At 31.9% G+C, this 17,883-nt stretch overlaps 1 protein-coding gene across 1 annotated transcript in view; it reads right to left on the bottom strand.

Annotated features, from left to right (window-relative positions):
• LOC145259891 (BAI1-associated protein 3-like) overlaps positions 1-17,883 on the bottom strand; it is a 2,054,292-nt gene that overhangs the window by 391,564 nt on the left and 1,644,845 nt on the right. The window lies entirely within an intron of this gene.

Below are 17,883 nucleotides of genomic sequence, written 5' to 3'. Positions count from 1 at the left end.
GGAAGGGAGTCCCAAAGTCTAGCAGTTCTGTGAAAGAAACTGTTGAAGTAGAAGGATTTCTTACACCTAGGGATATCTACTGTGAAAGGGTGGGATTTAGCTGCTTGGGTTTGTCGAGGGTATTCACGCCGAGGGAGTACTAGTGCTTGTAGTTCGTCAGAGTATTCACCTTAACAGAACAGGCAGAGGGATGCAACATTCGTCGATGGGACAGAGGCTGAAGCTTAGATGACAGTTCAGGACCTATCAGATTGGGGACTCTCTTTTGAACCCTCAGGAGTGAGAGACAAGTAGCAGATGCACCAGCCCAAATGTGACAACGGTACTCCATACATGGGCAAATTATAGAGGTGCATAAGTTTCATCTTCCATCAGTACTATGGTGTTAAGAAAACATTGGAAACCCAGTTTGTAGGACACATGTATGTAACCATGGATGTTGTGACGGTGTACTTTTTAATGAGGTTACATTGTCTCAACATCCATTGACGGGCGGTTTCTTTTAATAAATTTAGCCCTAGCGTTTTCATGAAACTAAAGGCAGTGATGGAAGACAAAACTAATGTATGGTGCTTTTTAAAGAAACAAGCTCTATTCCTAGAGCAAACACATTTTCTCAAATAAAATAATATGGTCGATAGTGTTCATACTAGACATTCATTAAAGCAACGATGACGTTTTCGTTTCTTAAAACAAAACAATAATCATGATCAGATGTTTCGTGGGTTGAAGCAGTACACCGTGATCCTCAATCATTCTTGGGCAACGCCAGTGGATGGAAAGGGTCTGCTAGTATATGTATATTTCTTATTAAAGAGGCAAATTATAATGTTAAGTCTAATTCATCATCTATGACGGCTTCTTTTCTCCAATGTTTACATGCTTCTATTTTCGTATGGCTGGTAACAATACACGCACATCGTTTGGCCCTAAATTAATCTTTTCAGATAATAACTGAATGATTTCTTTTGTAAGTACAACCGTTCTCTGAAAACCTTCGATAAAGGAGTTCCAATTTCTATGCAAAAATACAATTCCTTTCAATTTTCCATCAATGAAAAAACAAAAAAAAAAACAACAACAAAAAAACAAAACAAAAAACCTCAACCAAACCAAGAACAAACAAAAAACAACAACAAAAAAAAATTGATTATACTATAAGGGTAATCTTTTTAGAGTGCGTCATTGACTCAATGGGTACCATCGGAGTGTATGGAATCGATTATACGAAGTTGATACTTATGCAATATAAGAAACATGCAATGTTCGGAATCGTCCAGGCGATTCACAGAAAACGCCCGAGGGTGCCGAACGAAATGTTTGTGATTCTTTTTAGCGCAAACGATGTACAATTTTTTCAATGAAAAATATATTATTTCTGTCAGTAAGAAGATAATTCAATAAATAATTAATTAAAAATTCTAAACGATTTCAATGAAAAATTAAAAAAATAAAAGTAATATTTTTGAAAAATATTGGATAATTTTTACGAAACTTAAAACAATAAAAATGAAATCAAATAAAAACATTATGAGGTAAGTTTTGTGAGTAAATATTTATTTTCTTAATAATAAAAGCTGATAGCAAACAGCTTTTCCATAATATTTTAGTACTTTTTTTAATCATTTTTTTAAAAATATTTTTGGGATAATAAATGAAATATTTATATTTTAAAATATACTAAACCAATTATAACAAACAAATAATTTCCCCATGATGTTTTGTATTAGAATAAAGGCGCTTAGCATTTCGCCACCTTGTGGCATCTTTCGGCATCTTTCGACGTTTTCCGTAAACCGCTCGAACAATTTTGACAGAAAGTTCTTATAATGCATACTCCCATTGGATCTATTGTCATGTACTAACAATGTTAGGAAAATGATGGACCTGCAACCCCTTCTGTTGACTAAATAATTACTTGCGTTCAAATAATCGTACACTGTGAATAATTTATGATATCTAGAAAAATGAAAAAGTGGATGACCGCCAAATATGAATCCAGTAACTGCCATTCAAATTAAAATTAATTTATATTTTTTACCGTTAATTCAAAGAACCTTGTCAAATTTGAATTAAATAAACGAAATATTTGTTAGCATAAGATGTTTTTGACTAATATTTTATGCACAGAACGCTATCAAAAATTGATAGTCTTTCTAATAAGAATATGAAATATTAGTTAACCAATATTGTTTTTAATTTAATTGTCTCCTGAATTTGACGATCATAAACCTGTCGGATTCAATTCATGCACGTATTTCTACAATATCTTTTAAAAAATGGCTTCTGAGTTGAGTATATAAATGAGATGACGACGTTGAAAACCGAGTCAGTTTTTTCTCAATTCTTTGTAAAATATTAAGAAATATTAAAAACAGGTTTCATTAAGATATAATGGGAGTGAGTGAGAGAAATAAGTAGATAGGTAATACACAAAGAAAGAGAGACAGAGGGAGGCATGCATTTTTCAGTTAATCATAAATTACGGCAGAGTAGAAAAATTAAAACAGAATTTTCTCAAACATAACTCAATCCTAGAACCAAAATAAATTCTAGAATGTATTTTTTTTGCTAAAGTTCACAGGTAAAAAAATTTAAGGGAAACAAATATATTTTAACTCACATTTACTATTACAATAAATATGTAGTGTATTATTAATTAGGTAAGCAATAGGAACGGATGTGAAAAAGTGAATAACTTTATAAGCTTCTTTCTTTCTCCGTTCATTCAGCTTTCATTTGTTTTCACTTGTCGCAAAGGCGATGCAAAACAATAGCTTACTCTGACGTCCACACAAACACAGCGTAAGATTCCAAAATAAAACCAGGTAACTAACATGTAGGTGTAAAAGATGTGATTCCCGCTATTTTTAAACGGATTATCTCCGGGCCTATGTAAACCGATTATGAAGCAAACTACCGATAACAAACAAAAACGAAAAATCAAATAAAACGCAAAAACAACAACAACAACAACAACAACAGCAAAAAACAAAAAAAACAAAAAACAAAAAAACAAAAAAAACAAAACAAAACAAAGAGAGTTCTTCATGTTGGCAACCCATATCTAATAATAATAAAAAATAACGTCAACACATTCAAAACAAGATTTTGAAAATGCTTAAATCGTTGCTGATTTTCTATTTTTACAATTACAGTCTAACGGAAAATATAAAGACACACACACACACACACACACACACACACACACACACACACACACACACACACACACACGCGCGCGCATTCACACAGAATGAAACTCTCTCAAAACTCACACATGTAGGTCATAAATGGTAACCCATGATGCCTTAAGATGGAATCTTAGTAACTGAGCCATTTTCCACTAATATTACTTCTGCTAGACGAGACATCAGAGAAACCCAATCCGATTATTCGGCTAATTATGCCCTAGCTTTTATCCGTTCATCCTAAATTACTATTATTCAAACTGATTCTAAAACTAAAACATCTAACTTTATGTTCCCATTATTTTTTGGCCAATAAGTATTAAACGTCAATTGTGTTGAGAACAAAGACGATTGCCGATGCAGGGGATTAATTGTTTTCAATGAGTAATATTTTCAAATAGTAATGGTTTCAAATAGTCATGTTTTCAAGGAGTAATGTTTTTAAATAGGCATGTTTTCAAATAGTCATGTTTACACGGAGTAATGTTTACAAGGAGTAATGTTTTCAAATAGTCATGTTTTCAAGAAGTAATGTTTTCAAATAGTCATATTTTCAAGGAGTAATGTTTTCAAAGAGTAATGAGTTCAAGTAGTATTTTTTCAAAGAGTAATATTATCAAAGAGTAATGTTTTCAAAGAGTGATATTATCAAAGAGTAATATTTTCAAGGAGTAATATTTTTAAGTAGTAAGGTTTTCGAAGAGTACTGTTTTCAAGGAGTAATTTTTTCCAAGAGTAATGATTTCAAGGAGAGTAATGTTATGAAAGGGTTATGTTTTCAAAGAGTAATATTTTCAAGGAGTAATATTTTCAAGAAGTAATGTTTTCGAAGAGTAATGTTTTCCAAGGGTAACGTTTTTGAAAATAAATATTTCCACTTGCTGTGAAATTTCCTGCTACGAATAATGTTTACTAAGAGCAATTAATTATGAGAGTACTGTCACTAGTTGAATGGTTCCTTTGAGCGCTTCATTTTCCTGTTCTTTTTAAGGAGTAATGGTTCCTGGAAATTACATTTTTAAAAAAATATTTCTATAGTTTTCCAAAAGTAATGCAATGCAAGGATAGTGAAATATATTCAGAGATTTACGTATTCTAAGAATATAAATAATAATCGTATTTATAAAATTATATTTGACAACTTCATTCGACATTAAATAATCCACGGATGGTTGATATGTGGTAAAACAAACAAAACCAAACAACTGGGTTTTCTTATTAAAATGTAATTTTGAAACATTCTTAAGAAATGGATTTAACTTATTCATTCTCAACCTTCTCTCCATATCTATTTAGTTATTTAGTCTAACACACACACACACACACATACACATACAAATACAATTCACTTCAACCATGAACAAAATCTCATCTTAAATTCTGTTTAATGGACGTCTATATTTTATCTTGTGCACCTCACTCTACATATGAATATTAAATATTTTTATTCGTTTCATCAAACATTCTATGTCTGTGTTTAACGATATTATTTCTTTTTCGGTATTGCTATTTAAGAACCTCTAAAGAATATTATCTTAAATGGGTAAACAGATGTCTTTTATCTCCATTCAACATGCGCAGATACTCACCCATCTTATACCCTCCTTCCTAGAGTATTAGATTTACTGCTGTTTTGAAACAATCATTTGCATATCGCCATATGAAGTGTTTTTTTTTTATTTAAAATCCTTGCGTTCAGAAGTTGTGTTTTTCTGAAAATGGTGTCATTAACTTCTTTGAATTATTCTTTTTCTTGTGAATGATCCTATCAATCACCTATTTTCCATATCGTTTTGCTCTGTTTTTTATATCGTTATAAATGAATATCTTCTGTATTGATTCGATGTGAAAACTTTGGTGATTTCTTATCGACATTTTTTCCTTCTCATCTTTCGAGTTTTAAAGATTCTTTTCATATTTTATCCCATCCTTTGATATCGTTGTTTTAAGGTCTTCATTTAAAAATAATTTATTTTTGCAAAAACTATTTTGACAAAGTTGTTTCATTTAATCTTTATAATAAAACTAGCATGTGTGCCCGGCATTCCCCGGATGTTTGGAGGTGTATGTTTAGCAAAAAAAAAAATAATAAGTGATAGTAGACAAGCAGACCCGAATCCGTGACGCGAAAGGCGGAAAAGAAAGTAAAAGAAAATCTGATGTCTTACCCCTACTCTTCGACGCGACCGGAAGTTCGGAATGTTAAAATTAGGCAATCACATCGATACGATGACTTGCAAAAATGGCTCGAAAAATCGACCCCTTCTTGAAGACAACTGCTCAGTTGAGGGTAAACAAATTAAGGTTTTTGGCTAATTTTTCGATATTCGTCGTCCTAGACGTCAAGCTTTACAATTATACAGATCTCGTAACAATCCGTCGCCGCTGTCGAAAGTTTTAGGCCGACCTACATACATACATACATACATTTAAACAGACAGGTGAGATTTATATTATAAATTATAAAACACATTCACGCGTGTCCGTTTCTATTGCGATTTAATACTGCATGAATATTTTTTATTTGTTTCCTATGAATTATTTACTATGAATCGGCTATTCATTAAAATCAACAAACATACAACAGCATAACACAAAATGGAGCTTTTAAAATCGCATCTAAATCAGTAATTTAATTATAATAGCAGAATGCATTTCGATTTATTTGTAAAGACGGTCGTCAGTTTAATCTTGTCTTTATAGATGAAAATAAAAGAACAACTTAATTTATGCAACTTCTAAATTTAAAAAAATGGATATGAAAGAATTTAAACTGTCGAATACAAAGTTATGTACAGTGTTATCATCTTGAGTGCTATTTTAACAATGTTTCGATCGATGAAACCTCCGTCTTTCTTCAGGCGTGTGTTTTCGATTCGGGAATCTTCTGGTCGAACATAAGAATCTTTTTTTTTTTTTTTTTTACTGCGTTTTCACCCCAAACAAGCACAGTTCCACTTGGACATAAGCGATTACTATTTGGGACAAAATTTGCAGGGATAGGAAATGAAGCAGCAAGATGTTTGTTCACATTACATTTGAATTTCTTCATGTAAGTACAGTAAGGGAAGCAGAGAGCCGGGAGGGAATTTTAAAGTTTAGCAGTTAAACAAGGAAAAAACTATTCGAATAGAAAGCTTTCCGGCATCTTTGAATCTTTGGATCTTTGGATCTTTCGAGTGCAGGGATAGGATTCTGCTGCTTTTTGGGTTGATCGAGGGTATTTGCGTTGAGGAGGTACAAGGGTTTTGATTTCGTCTGGGCACTTTCCATTAAAATACTTGTAAAATAGGCACAGGGATGTAACATTTCCTCGATGGGACAGAGATTGTAATTTGGGCGACAGTGCGGGACACATTAGGTTGGCGGCTCTTTTCTGAATCCTATCTAAGAGTGCGAGACTAGTAGCAGATGCACCAGCCCAAATATGGCAATAATACTTCATACATATGCGAATAGTGGCCTTGCAGAGATTCAGAATACTTTAAGGTGTAAGTAACTTTCTAGCACGGTAGAGAAAGCCCACCGTCGCGGCACGTTTGGCAATAACCTCAATACAATTGTTCCAATCTATGTTCCCTGTGAATATTAAGCGGACAAGTTTGGCCGAAGAGCTTTCAGGTAATGTATCATTAGCCATAATTATCATTGGTTGAGCAGGTTTCTTGTAATTATTAAAGGAAAGAAGTTTAGTATTGGCAGCATTGAATGTCACCATTAATTTATGTCCCTATTCCATTAAAGACTGGACGTTTTCATCTAAGTTTCAGCGATTTTTTTTTATATATGTGTTTATTCGTTTTCACCACGTGTCTGTATAGAGCGTAGTGTCATCAACAAATATACACATTTCGAAGCAATTTTATCAAGGAGGTCATCTATGAATAAAAGGAATAATAAAGGTACAAGGATCGACCCTTGATGCACACCTGCATTTATATCATGTTGTTTTGACGTGCGAATATCGAGGACAACCTGGACTTTTCTTTTATTTAAGACTAGTAAAGCTACCCGTTGTTGTTCGGGGCCGTATAAAACAAAAAGAAGAAATTAATTTGCGCTTTAAGACACCTGCTACTCTTCGGATATCGAGCACTTTTGATGACTATATATCACTTTCTATCGCGGACCATTTGCCTTGTTCTCACATAATGCTCCATACTTTACTTTTTGAACTGAATCAACCCATTAAAATAAGATAAAACATCGGGACATGACGCCATTTAAATGAGCTTCGATATTTTGTTTCAGTTTCATGCATTTCTTCAGTTTGCTTTTTAGATGAACACAAGTCACGTGACACATCGTTGGCCATGACGTCAAAGTTTCGTGTAAGATATGCATGTGTAAAACATAAACCCCCAGAAGTTCAGACGCCTCTAAGGGAAAAATAAAAAAAAACATTACGTAATCTGCACAATCGAGTGTGAGCGTTGGGGTGGATACATAACGTTTTTTTTAAAGATTTATTTACTTTTGAAGTAGCTAGAATTTGAAATATTTTGACGGGTTGTGATATTATTGTTATTAATTATCACTAGCGGGAGCTGGATAAAATTCGACAGCGAACTCTTTCACGTGTAATATATCGATGTTGGCATTCTGATATTATTGTAGCTCTTTTGTTAAAACTGCAAAAGTATTTATGTACGTTAGCAGGGATGCCCGGCGTAACCCGGTCATAAAATACGCTTAAGTATGATATTTTAACTTATGTAGATTTTGTATATATTATTATAGAGTCAATTTTCTATTGATTCTTATATATTATAAAGTTTTTGTTTAAAAAATGAAAAAAATATATCCATATGACTTGGGCTCATCAGCTTGAATCGAAACCGAAAACAAAACTTATGAAGAATATATATATATATATATATATATATATATATATATATATATATAAAAGTTGAATTCTTTCAGCTATAATGGAAACCGGAACCAAAACTTATGAAGAATTCTTGTTAAGAAATCAAAGCTCATAACAATTAATCGATAGTTTAATTGTTATGACCTTTCAAGAAAAAGATGTAAACGTGACACACAAAATAACACACATGCTATCGTATTATTATTATTATTATTATTATTATTATTATTATTATTATTATTATTATTATTATTATTATCATTATTATCATCATTATTATTATCATCATCATTATTATTATTTGCCCAAAAAGTTTTTTAAAAAGCCTTCATATCAACACAGACAGAATCTAACTGTGATTACATGCTCACTTAGTCTAGAGAAATGTATATTATCGACAGAGCAAGTTAAAAATTAACAAAATATTTTTGTTTTCAGCAGTAAAAATATTGGCGCGAAAGGAATTTAATTTCGATTAAAAGTTGCTTCAGTCTAGAAAGATTTATCCATATGTTTTTTGTTTTGCATGCATTATATTTCTGTATTTACTATCAATTGAATCTTTAAATAAATGTTTTCCCGAGAAAATTCAGACAGTCTAAATAATATCCGCACAGAAGATAAATGCTGCTTCGGTCTAGAATGATTTCTCCTACCACATTACAGTAAGTAAGATAAGAAAAAAAATGGCATGGTGTCGAAACTGCAACTTTCCCACGAAGTTTAAGAAAGAAACAATTAGAAAACATGAGGTAAGTAATAATTTTAGCTTAATAATTAAATTGAACATGAAAATCATAACCAAAATTAGCACGGTCCATAAACTGCAGAAAAGTAAAACAATAATATAAACGCACCATTTCGCACATTTTAAAAGACAAATTTACTCAAACATATACTCATCAAGCACAAAATAAAATGTCCATCTAAAAATTGAAAAGAAAGTTAAATTATGTTTTTGCGGTATATTTTGAAAATAGAATATTAAGAAATACAAAATAAAATATCCAAAAATATAACTTTGAGCTTTCCCGAAAATGCTGCCAATTTTTCTTTGTGTAGCATAAAATATACCTCTGAAAAGTTTCGCTTAAGCCTGAATATATTTTATGAAAGTTGATTATGTTACTAATTTGAAATGGAGATAAAGAATGAAAACACCTAATCTGTACTATTTTGTGTGTATCACAAACCAATTTCAATCTTACTATTTTGATTTTCTTAAAATGAAGTATTTTTATTTTAAGGAATTTCAATTATCTAAACAAGTTCCAGTTCAAATTCTGTAGAAGCAGGCCGCATTTGTTTTGTATTCACGGGAGAGGGCATTCTTGACTATTCTATATTTTAACGGACCGATTTAATAAACAAAAGATATCGTAAAAATTGAATTAAAAATCTTATCTACAATATAGCACGGTTCGTAAACTGTAGAAATGCTAGTCGGATAAAAGCACGAAAATGTAATCGCTCTAAAAAAGAAAAATCTACATTTTTAAGGAATCGTAGTAAACGGGGCGGGGGTTAACATTATTAATTGTTTTTTTGCTTTGTTTTCTTTAAAACAGGAACAAACGTACATTGGATGATTTAAAGAATATACCCCAAAGATATTATCAATGATATTAACCCACCCATACACAAAATATAATTTCGGTATTTACAGCTTTGTTTTTTTTTGTTTAATACTAATTTTGTGAGTGTCTATTTCAACACAGTAAACTTCAGAAGTTTTTCTTTAACAATAATAAACATTTTTATGTTTGAAAAATTATTTTATATTCTTAAAATCAATAAAAATCAAAATCAAACTAACGACGTAAGCTTGGATCGAAACGAAAGCCTCACTCCATCACGCTATCCACTGACCTAAGTGCAAGCAAGATGATGGAAGGTAATCTACTTAAAGGAAGAACGCTTAAAAAAATTATGCATACGCAGATACTAAAATCGTACAGAAAGGGTCGACTGTACCTGCCTCCCATCAGATTTTGCGGCAATACTACACGAAGCAATTATATTTTCAACTTTAGATGTTATTTGTCTGAGAGATTGACAATTCAGAAATTATAAACTTCATTGTCCGTTGGGTCAGTATTTTTTTACTTTTAGCTGGGCATATACACAAACACACATACTCACAAGCAGTTGCTGTTTATATAACAGAAGAATGATTTTATGTTTCGTATTCGTCCATATAATTTAATTTTCCTTAGAAGACTATCGTGCCATGCCCTGTTAAAGACCTTAGATGTATCTAAGGATTATCCAGTTCGTTGTATATTCATTTGGAGATTACAGTTTAGATATCTTCAGGTTTGTTAAATCCATATGCAGTTTAGTATCTATGAGGTGAGATGATCCAGTGCTTGATTAATTAAAGGCTCCAAATTTTGGTGAAGAGAGGGAGAAGGCTAATGGAGCGATAATTTTAATGGATCAGTTCCTTCGCCAGAATGTTCATAAATTAGTAACACAGAAGCAGTTTTCCATCAGTTTGGAAAGCAAGATTCAGTAAGTCGTTTATTGAACGGTTGCAGAGAATGAGACAACCTCAGCGAAGCACTTTTTAAATAGTATAGCTGAGATGGGATCAAGCCCACATGCCTTTGAGGTATCTAGTTTTTTAAATGATATCACAGACTTGTAAAAGATTTTATGATATCATGAACTTTAAAAGGGCGTGTGGTTTCTGTCCGCAAAGGAAAATCTAAGAGGGAAATCTGTATATAATTTGGAACTTTTATTTAATCCACAGGGATAACATGTTCTGTGTATCATGACTGGCTAGAAGTCTTAAATAATTCGCAATTGCATTCTTAGTGTCATCTGCGCCGAGGATTGAACCTTCAACCTCCAGAAGAGTGTAACTTACAACTGAATTTCATCAAGTATATTATCCACTTGCAGACAATTCTAGCATGGATTTTAGGAGCCTTAAACCTTTTTTCTTTCTAGATGTACGATTTTACTACTAATCCTTATATATCACAAGTTATTACTGTATGTTTTCATTATATATATATATTACTATTATAATATATATATATATATATATATATATATATATATATATATATATATATAACCTATTTAAAAAAAATAATGGCTTTTATGTGGTGTTAAATTCTATAAAAGATATGATTAGTACTCGGTCGTTCTCCAGCATATGCGTTACTTATTTTGTGCCATTTTACTCTCAACCACCCTTCTCTGTTTATAAGTGTAGATAGTTTTTGTTTTCCCTCCAGATATGCTCAGCTATACCCGACTTTTCGATCTCTCCACGTATCATGACTTTCAATGTTCTTCTTACCTTATTATAATGGACGACATATCTCACCTTTGTATTATTTTCCTTTTTTACATAGAATCTCATACATACACATCTCAGTCTTGCGAGTACGAATAATCAATGTTCACCTAAGAAATTGAGAAAAATTATGTAAACTGGCCTTAAAATTATTCGCATATTCTCATGCATTAAAGATTGAAAATCTTTGATGATGTTCCTTACATTCGTGTGTGTATTGTCTCAGTTGAGATGATTTTAACGGCGTTAGTTTTTTGCGAGTAAGAATTGCCACCCTCTTACATACACCGTCTGGTATTCACCGATATGGAACTAATTAAGGTTTCTTAACTTTTGTGATCAAATGAAAAGCTATATGTGAACGTGATTATGTCGTGTATAATGTATATCCGCAAAATTATGTCACAACAACCGACATTGTCATATTTTCCATTTTTTTTTAAAACGATAAAAATGGAAATCACTTGTTACGTTTCTTGCTTGTCAGAGCAATGCATTGGAATGTTCTTATATTTGGTATGTGGTTTTATCCGAATACAACGATGCTGCTTTCTACCTCAACGTGGTTGAACCGCATTGCGTGGAGGGAATAGCTATAGATGGACAAAGTTGAATAGTAATAATATAAATTTATTGAATTTTGCCAACCATCATTCCCGGTCGAGATAGATTTCTTCAATAAAGCCTTTTCTGCTTATGATTACAGTCGGATTTAAAAACCGAAAACCAGCGGCATTGAACATGTATCTGTGCCATTACTAGTGCTGCGTGCTTATCGACTTATTCAATAGACCAATTATTCTGTCTGTCCTCTCTCTTTCTTTTCTCTCTCTCTCTCTCTCTCTCTCTCTAAGAGGATATATATATATATATATATATATATATATATATATATATATAAATATCCGTTCACATACACTTTTCATGATAAAGCTAGAACCCAGAATTAGCAACTGCTCGATTCCATCTAATTCTTGGTTCTAGCTTTATCATGAAAAGTGTATGTGAACGGGTATATATATATATATATATATATATATATATATATATAATTATATATATATATATATATATATATATATATATATATATATATACATATATTTCAAAAGCCAGACTCGTTAACTCATCCATAACTAAAATAAACAGTAACTAATCTACCTTTTCAGTATTTAACAGATTTCATCCACATTAAAGTCGATCTTGAATTTAACTCGTTTCCAACGTTAATACAAATGAATAGGTGGATGAAAAACGCAAGTGTGATAAAATGACGCAGGGTTGATTGGCCACGACATTATAGGCTCGTCATCCAAAACAAAATGGCTACACCGGTCTGTCGACAAATGAAATAGATATCAACGGAAACCACATGATTACGAACTTATTAACCACTCCTTTACATCAGCTCGAACTGAAAAGAACGAGGAACGGTGATGATTCTTGCGAGTGTTATCGTTCAAAATGTCTTAGAAAGGGAGTCTTCAATGACGTAATAGTTTAATTGATCGAATATCTAAAGACTATTCTAACTCAATTAGTTCAATTATTATTACGTACTACAATTGTTACATGTGTGCTCTATCGTTATTATTTACTAGTTTATGAACGAACTTACTAAAACTAACAACCAGCTTAAAGGCCCCTTTTTAATGTAATTGCTGCGTATAGATTTTAGTGCTTTCTTTAAGGATCATAATAAGTAATCTTTATTTTATTACAATCAGTATTGTAAAGACATACTAAATCTAGTGAAATGTTGACCAATAGTTTTTAATGTATCAATGTTTTTTTTACAAAGATTAATTTATTAAATGCATACTATCAGCGATTATTTTTTTAGATATGACCCATTAAAGTCAAGTTGTTATTTTATTCCTAGCGTAAGGAAATTATTAATTCTGACCTTTCTTTATGGTATGTGCGTGAGTGGACGTAGACGTCTTTATTATAATTAATCTACTGGTGACTTCACAAAAATAAAGAGCCGTAGACGATATTAAAATATTTTCATTAAAATCTGTGCCTATTTTTTCTTTGGACAATTTATAATCTCCAACATGAACTCGGACTACTACAAACATGGACATTTTATTTCTGCCACTTTCTCGGATTCACCGGATTTAGGACTCAACAACCATGGGAACACACTCTCACGTGAAGCCGAAATTATTTTTCTTTTTATCACACCCAATCTGCTCCCTTATTCTACATCTCACTTTCACTCTAGTATGATCCGTTTCATTCTTATAGTTTCTTTACAGGCAAAATTTCTTTATGCATTTTGTTAACTCCTCCCCTCTGACGAGAAGGAAAGTATTTTTTCAAAACTCCATGGATTAAGGACTTTCACATTTTTTTTGTGTTTCCTTTCAGAATAATAAATATGTGTTTAACTCTTGCTAAAGTGTTTCTCAACATACTTGATTAACCTCATGTAGTTATTTATAATAATTCTGATTTCGTTTATCTCTCTGGAAATGGATAGAATTCAGTTCCAGAGGATTTCCCTTAATCCCGGCTTCAAACCAGGAGCTTCAAAGATCAAGAGTTTTCTTTGTTTGCTGCCAGCGCCGTTTTCCATTGAGCCATACTTGTCTCCAAAAGCCCTAACATATTCTCAGCAACCTTCATCATCATCAATAATAATAATAATAATAATAATAATAATAATAATATTAATAATAATAATAATAATAATAATAATAATAATATTAATAATAATAATAATAATAATAATAATAATATTAATAATAATAATAATAATAATAATATTAATAATAATAATAATAATAATAATATTAATAATAATAATAATAATAATAATAATAATAATAATAATAATAATAATAATAAGAATAAGAATAATGAGGATAATGGAAATAGTATTCCGGCGAAATAAAGAAATAAATAAGGAACAAACCAAATTATGTGTTCATCAACGTTTCGTCTTCATTTCGAAAATTCCTCTTGATGAATGAAATTAAGAAATCAAAACACCTGTACAAATATTTGAAAATATATTTTTATGTAATGAAATGAATTACCTTGTTCCATTTCAGAGACGGAAAAAATAATTGGAAATTCAAAAATGTGAGGGGGGGCATGTAACGTTGTGGAAGAGAGTAAATTTTTTTTTATAACGTCATATAGCGGTTAATATATTTAAAAAGATACACATCCATATTTGAATTATAACGGACAGATTTGTTTAAAACATCTGAATTGCGTCATATCTTTTTAAATATATTAACGTCTTGATGATGTTATAAAAACATCTTACTTTCTTCCACAACGCTATGCCTCTTCTTTTTGAATTTTCAACGACTTTTTTCCGTTTCTGAAATGGAACAAGGTCATTCATTATATTAAAAATATATTTTCAAATATTTGTACTGTTGTTTTGTTTTCTTAATTTCATTCATCTAGAGGAAGTCTCAGAATTAAACGAAACGTTCATGGACACATCACTTGGTTTGGTCCTTTTTATTTCTGTCTATAAACATATATAGATAAACATAAACGCAGTCTATACAAACTAACCTGTGTGGGAAACTAGTAAATGTTGATTTGTCCGTAATAAATCATGAAATAGAAATCTAAGATAGCAAAATATACCTCCAGAAAGTGCAGTTAATAAGGAGGTGGTTAAGCAAATCATTTATTTTTATCACCGATCGGCAGAAAACTGATACTTCTCTTTCTTTTATACGCTTAGACATTGGAGAAGCATAGTTGTCAATCACATATATGGATAAACAGAGACCATGTACACACAAGCGTGCGTCATAATACGACCGAAGCATTCTTACCTCCCTACACTCAAACGCTCAAAACGTGTGTACACTCGAATAATGAAGCTTGACATAATACAGGCAAGCAAAGGTGAGATTAACATAGCCACACTTTCGTCGACTAGATATTTATAGTGAATAAATATCGTCGTATCATAAATATTTACATACACAGATTAAAATTCGCTAGAGCACTCATACTCACTAGCTTAGCAATTGCACCTCTGAATTATTATACCAACTCAATCAGGAACGTACATTTACAATTACAATCAAATTTAAGAAATTTAACTTTCATATTCAAATTAAAGTTATTTAGGACACTTAAATTTTCTATTTACTATATTCAAATGACCAGTGTTTTCATAAATTAGTAACTTACAAAACCAGCGACCAAAGGTACAAATATTAATATCTGCCAATTTAATTTTCATCTAAAGATGGTCCAAAAAAAAAAAAAAGCGCTCTATTTTGTTTTTCATTCTAAATTTATGTTTTACAATTTTTATCATATTTTTCATTTGATGCAGACAACAGGTCTGGAACAACCTTTTAGCACCAACATGGATTTAACTCGACGCTACACTACGCAGCAGCGGATAAATACAATCGAGACGCACTTTATCAAAAAATCAGTTCTTTTTATGAACTAGAAATGCAGAAAAGTTTTTGACAGGAACAATATACTCGATAGAACGTTTGGTGGCAAAATTTTAGGAGACACGCATTGTGGTAAATGGTCAAAAAGTCTACAGTGATCAACAGTGCTCAGCCATTACCTTGACATTATTCAGATTTTGCGAGGACATCTTGTGAAATCTCTCTGAAAATATAAACACAAGAAATTGGCATTTCGAGAACATCAGTTTTGAGGATTCTTTATGATGACCTTCAACTCTTTCCTTATAAAATTCAAATCCAATCAATCAAATGGTTTAAAAATGACACTGCTTATTGGATTTGATTTTCTTTAGGGACGGATCCCTATCACTTGAGTGGCCATATCAATAAGCAGTACTGATATGATATTGAACACAGGCTAAACCCCGTTTATATATTCATCTTAGGCAACAGGAAGTGACTGCATTGTGTGCGATCAGACGAAATTGCATCAGCAGATCATATTTCTCCTAGGAGGAGAATTAGAATTGGCTGACAATAAAGACAGACTGTTATGTCTAACAGATGCAGACGAAGTTCATTCTTGCACTGATCAGGTCAAAATTCAATCAGTACTTCTCCGTAGGAATCGTTTCGCCCGGATTCAAGGAGCCGTGATGGGTAAGACCGGTCGCAGACCACCAAACAGTCACCATAACCTTGTTTTGGTGCAATTTCGGCTTCGGGAAGTGTTGTGGAGATTCTCATGCATCCAAACACTGTGTCAAACGTCGCCGGTTGTCGTAGATGATCCACTTCTCATAATACGTCACAATCCGCTCTAGGAATGTCACGTTTTTGTTGCGCATAAGGAGCATAGAAGACACCTTAAAACGACAACTTTTTTGATTATCGTTCAATTCATGCAGAACTCATTTATCCAACTTTTTTACCTCCCTATTTGCTTTAAATGGCGAAAAACTGTTAGTTCAACAGCAACTTATTGTGTGGTTTTGTGAAGATCGGATTCAATTGAGGCTTCCAAATGTTAGTTATCAACCGTAGTTAGCCGGCATCAACCATCTTCATCTTCGAGACTCTCGTCACCATTTCTAAATTTCTTGAACTACTGTTGTGCCACACGTTCGTTAGTGGTTCCTGGGCCAAACGTATCATTGATATCACGAGCTGTCTCGGTAGCTTTTTGGCCTAGTTTGAGCTGGAACAAAAAATCGTGCAGATTTGAATTTTTTTCATGTTGTCGAAAAGCTTGCAAAACAAAATTAAAGAAGAGATTGAGAACGGTAATGAATAACACGATTCGATAGAGCGAAAAACGCGCTTCAAAATATGCATAACATGGTTATATATATCAATGAATTAATTCAGAAATCATATATAAAAATGATATTGTTTTTGCACCGTCCTAATATATCTAAGATATATAGATATTTACATATTTCATTCAAGTTCCCCTTTACCCCTCAAACACTAAATTAGTAAAGAAGTTTAAAACATATTTTTCCTCTCTCCAATTGATCATTTAAATATATAACGTTTTTATGTGGTTTCTTGGCCTTAATAGTTTTGAGGACAAGAATTCATCTAGTCTGGTGGAGTATCCAGCTTAGTGATATTATTACTTGAGGTAGCATCACTTGGAAAAGGTGAGCCATTCATTGTAAAAGCCAGTGTGGGTAGCTATACTGAAGGAACTTTTTTAAGCTTCGAATAATTTTTTTTTAATATTTAGCTTGTATTTGCTTGTACGTAAAAGTATCCTCATGCCAGGCTGTCTTAAAAAACTCCTGCACAGAGATAACTTGGGCACTCGAGAATAGTGTATAGTAGACATTACAAGTTCTTTCTTTCTCTCTCTCTCTCTCTCTCTCTCTCTATATATATATATATATATATATATATATACGTATATAAGTAAATATTGCTAATATTTTATTAAAGTAAAGAAAACTTTAAATTTGTTTATAGATATCATCGAATAGGAATTAACATTTTGATTTTAATTAAGGCAAGAAAGATTATTCTCTTAAATACTAAGGTAGTAATAACGGTCGTTAGATTGGTGAATTTTCTCTAGGTTTATTTTTTATGCGG

This window comes from Euprymna scolopes, chromosome 35 (assembly GCF_053919585.1).
Source record: "Euprymna scolopes isolate OS-2025 chromosome 35, ASM5391958v1, whole genome shotgun sequence".
Classification (NCBI taxonomy): Eukaryota; Metazoa; Mollusca; class Cephalopoda; order Sepiida; family Sepiolidae; genus Euprymna; species Euprymna scolopes.
Note: the sequence above shows the minus strand (reverse complement) of the source record. Positions and strands in the feature narration are given on the sequence as shown.